The sequence below is a fragment of the Ochotona curzoniae genome, unplaced genomic scaffold, assembly GCF_017591425.1.
Source record: "Ochotona curzoniae isolate NIBS_2020 unplaced genomic scaffold, NIBS_Ocur_1.0 contig_3037, whole genome shotgun sequence".
Lineage (NCBI taxonomy): Eukaryota > Metazoa > Chordata > Mammalia > Lagomorpha > Ochotonidae > Ochotona > Ochotona curzoniae.
In genome coordinates, this window is record NW_024465699.1 from 3277193 (window position 1) to 3282252 (window position 5060).

The following is a 5060-nucleotide window of genomic DNA, read 5'->3' on the forward strand; positions in this document are numbered from 1 at the left end:
TCGGTTGTCTTAGCACTCTCCATAATGACTTCCATAGTGCACTAGCCTACACTCCCATGAACAGGAGTAGGGTACATTTTTTCCCCACATCCATGCTAGTAGGTTAATTCAATAAATATTTTCTGAGCCCATTATATGAACCTGGCACCATACAAGGCACTGAAAATAGCATGCCTAAGCAATTCTTTTACCTTGTACATAGATACTGATTGTTATATGGTAGATAATTTTATTAACTAGTTTCCATTGTAAATTACAACTTTCTCTGTATATATTTGTTGGATAACAAATAAGCACAAACACCTGCTGACCCTATGAAAGATTATGAAAGTGAGAAAAAGACAAATGATCTATGGGACAAAGTGTAGGCTTACTCCTGTATTAAATGGTCTTGGAATTTCTATATTGAAAATAACCAGTTTAACTTTGGTGAATACAATGCTTATGAATAATGAGCAGAGAATTTCATTTCTTCCCACAACAAAACACATGCTAACATTCATTCTACGGCATACACTTGGGGGGCTGGAGATTATTGCTAAGGTATTTTACAGGGCATAAATAATCAACAAGCTTTGGATCCTCTTGGATAGCATTTCTCACGGTGCTATTTGTGACTCTTTAGAGGATACGAATATGTTTTCATCAGGTCACAAATCACTGAAGAAATTTGGAATGAGATTTCAATTATATCACCTTAATGATTTATGAAATCATGCAATGGATCATGCAGATGAATGTGTTCTTAAAGAGCATTGCTACAAGATTTCCTTTAACATTGGCCTAGATTTATCATATGCTGAGTTTTTTTTTTAAATAGTGGTATATAATGTAGTTTTTTCTCAGATCATATAAATCTTTTACTAAAAATAGTGGTAAACTATCATGTTCAACAGATAAAACTGAAATGATAGCAGGGCAGACTATTTAAACAAAGGTTTAATAGAAGGTGGAGTTTGGCATCACAAGTGACACAGCATTTAAAATGTAAACTAGAAATGTTCTATTCTGTTGTAATTATTCCAAATTTACTTTGTGCACCAATTTTAAGAAAGTGTCTCTTTAAGCTCAGCTGCCTTGTGCTTTTCCTCAGTTTTTTTTGCAGATACTTTGGTCTTATACACGTTAGCTTATGTCCAATAAAAATTCTATGTAGCCTTTTTTGTTAGAATGTTGCAACTGCTATAGGTTCATTAAGCTTATAATAAAAAATAACTGAAGTAAAAACCAGAGGTACATACAAATTATTTGTCTAAAAATATTGTTGTAGTGCATTTCCCTTACATTTTTGAACGCCTCATATAGCATTCTTCTCAGCTATTTAGCCAGTATTTAAAATTGGTTTGCATTCCATGGTCATGTATCATCTATATGGCCAGGAACAGTCTGGAAAGTATTAAAGACTCATCACAGATAATCATCCGCAGATTGTTTAATATCACTCCAGATAAAAAATATTTTTTTGGACATATTTGAGTATGGCAATGTCAAAAGATTTTTTTCTTCTCCTATCTCTATTATCTTTTTTAAAAAATTTCTTACACAGCATATACATTACATAGGCATGATTTCAACTATCTAAGTGAGTAATTACAGATCTTTGTTTCTGGATCCATTTATTCACTTGAGTTCCAGATGTGCATTTCCACTCCTCTATCAGACATTTCTACCAGAATGTTCAATGACTAATTCAAACTCACTCAACCCAACATTCAGTTCTTCTACACTTGTTTTAGATTTGTGCTGTTAGTTTCCATTCTGCCTCACAAACTGGAAACTCTGAAAGCATCTTCCACCTTCTTTCTTTCCTTCACCCTTTCTCAGCTGTTCTGCTGTTCCTCTCTGTGCCCTCTGCCATTGCCTTAGCTCAGGCTTCCACCATCAAGCAATAACTGCTTACCTAGATTCCCTGCCATCAATTACCCTTCATGTCAATCCAGCTGAAAATAAGAAGAGCATATCTGATCTCACAGAGAATTCTCTGTGGGCCTGCTTCTGTCTGCAGGGCTGGCCTAGCTTCATTTATGGAAACTTCTGTGTTACTGGGGCTGTGAATTTACCAAAGGCAAGAGTTGTGCTTCATTCATCTTTAAGTTTCATTGCTCCATTGAGCTTCTAGAACATAAGCGGGGCTTACTATATGCTGTTGAATGCTGACAGCGCAGTAGTCAGTGGCAAAGTGCACAGGTGTTGGCATTGATCAGATCTAGGCTTAGGAGGCAGAATTGCTTATAGTACTTGTCTCAGTTTGTAATTCTGTATTAAGTCAGCTATTTTCTGTGTTTCCTCCACTAGACTGTAAGCTTTCCAAGGAAGGGGTCCTAGTCTGTTTTGTATTCTTCCTAACGTCTAGTGCCAAATACCTGGTATCTACTATCTACTAGGAGCTCAAGTGAAGGCTGTTGCAGGGATGAATGGACCAAGAAATGATTCATTATGTAATTTTAAAAACTGCATAAATTCCATATTTTCTGTGTGTCTCAATGATATGTACATCATACCAGAATACTGCAACTAAACAAAAGGCCTAAACACCTGAGGATGTTTAATGTTTGGATTCTAGGTACCAAATACAAAAATTACATTGTCCCTTTTTTGCCCTGTAAACATTATTTTTTCCAGATATTTTCAATTTGGATAAGATTTCCAAGTCCAAGGTTCTACCTGTAAGGCTTAGTCATCATCAACTCTTAGGTAATAATTAATGTTAGTAATCAGCATCTCTCCAACAAGGCAAATAAATGTGGATTTTACATCTGCTTACTAAACAGGCTGTTTGTTTGGTTTTGTCCTACTTTTTGTGTTTGAACTTTGGTGTATTCAGTTAGGTGGTCAAATAAATAAGGTAATGGGAAAAAAGTTTTCTGTGGTATCACAAAACTATCATTGATATTTTTATCTATGAAAAGGACCTGAGAAACCATCTAGACCAATTCCTCATCCTTCAGATGAGAAAAAGACTAGAACAATGATTGCATTGGGCATGACTATAGAGATGTTGTCCCAGGGCCCAGATAACACCCAGGTATTAAGATTCGTTCAGCAGGGTTCCATCATTATATCAACAGCAGTATGACCCAAAGTTATGAGAACTTCTCAAAATGCCTAATTACTTTATATTCTGGCATCAATTACATAGGATTTCAGTGCTTTTTTCCCCAAGATTTATATTATTATTTTTATTGGAAAGGCAGATTTACAGAGAGGACACAGAAAGATCTTCCAGGGTCCCAAGACTTTGGGCCATCCTCCACTGCCTTTCCAAACCACAAGAAAGGAGCAGGATTAAAAGTGGAGCAGCCAGGACATGATTCCATATGGGTGCTGACACATGCAGGTGGAGGATTAGCCTGCTGAACCATCACATTGTCCCCAAGATTTTCGTGTTTTTCTGATAACATCAATTCAAATTACTGTGACTGAAGCTCAGCTCTCAAGTCTCACCACTCATCCTCTCTCACACCAGGCTTCATCAGGCATTTTATTGTTTTTCTGACCCTAAGCTCCCACCAGAAGCATGGTCTCACCATACACACATACTTCCCCTCAGCATCCAAGGAAAGGCCACATCATCTGTGAAAATGGTCCTCAGCTAAATCTAACACAATGGTTCTACGGATTGTATACTTTATCTTGAACTGTGGTAAGGATGACTGTTTTAGATGCAAGAGCCTCAGGAACAGACACCCCAGGTTTCTGGTTTTTAAGGTTCTGTTCCTTTTTGCAATGAATGCTCATTTAAAATGAAATCAACGACTCTGAAGGCTTAAGTTTCTCATAAGTACATCCTGGAAGGCCATCCCTAAGCATTTGAGTGCCGTGGGTGCAGCAGGCATGTGTTGGCTGGGAAGGACTCCTGGTGCTTCACAGAATCATAACTTTGATGTCATTGTTCCTTTTCTGTTTGCTTTCCTTTTTATTTAATATTTACTTTTTTTTAGTAGCTCAAAGATACATCCATATGTTATGCATTTACATATGGTTAAATAAACACGTGCAGGAGTGAAATTTAAGAGCAAGACCACATAAACACGTGCCCAGTCACTTCTGTTGAAAACGTAGTTTCTCTATCAGTTTGCTGAAACAGATGTGCCCATAAAAGAGTGGAAATATAAAAATTCAGTTCACCTTCTACCAATTCAAAGTAAGGGAGTTTCAGCAACCACTATTTTGTAATAAACGATGATGCAATTGTTCTAGGCTTGAACTGCATCTAAAACTTTCCTGACCACAACCAGAAAAAGGTTTTTTTTCTGGTTAAGTTACCCCAAAAGGTGATTTGTGGAATAGCCCAGCAATATAATACTCAAGAGAGTTGGGTTTTGGCCTTATTTTAAAAAAAGATTCAACTTACAATTCACAATAAGAAGACAACTCCTTGTAAGGAATTCTTTGGGGCACCTATATGGTCTGCCCAGGTAGCTAAGAACACTTTTCTTCAAAGCAGTCTCCCGGGATCTGTTGGGGCTGGCAAAAAGTACAATTCACACTGCTGACAATCAGGAGGCTACCAGGTTTTCTAAAACCTAGGCGTGCTGCTCCAAATACCTCCCCAGGAATACAAGGGTTTCCAAACAGCGGCACCTGCTCCTCCTGAGGAACGCACGAAAGGCCTCAGAGGGCTGTAGGATGCAGATGGACGAGAAAGGTCAATCGTATCCTTCTCCTAAATAAGGAAAGATTTGGTATGGAGAAGGCAAAGGGGCCAAGAGGGAGCGACTGGCAGAAGCACAAAGATACACGCGTTCTTAGCGGGAAGCACCCGGCCCCGCGCTGCAGACTCGCTCGCAGAGCGCCACGCCTCAACGGGGTGTGTGCGTGTGTCGAGGCACGATCCTCTCCCTCCGCCCACCTGGCACAACCTCCGCAAGCCTGGTCAGCAAACAACAGCTGATCCCATCACCTAGGCAGTCCACGCCCACTGCCAGCCGCCCTTTTCCCGCAGACCGGAAGCCTGGTTGCCCCGGCTTGCTCACCAACAAGCTCGTGTCAACGGCAACCGGAAGCTCATTTGCCCCTATCTCCGGTGCGCGGCCTATCAGCCGCGCAGGCGCAGTGGC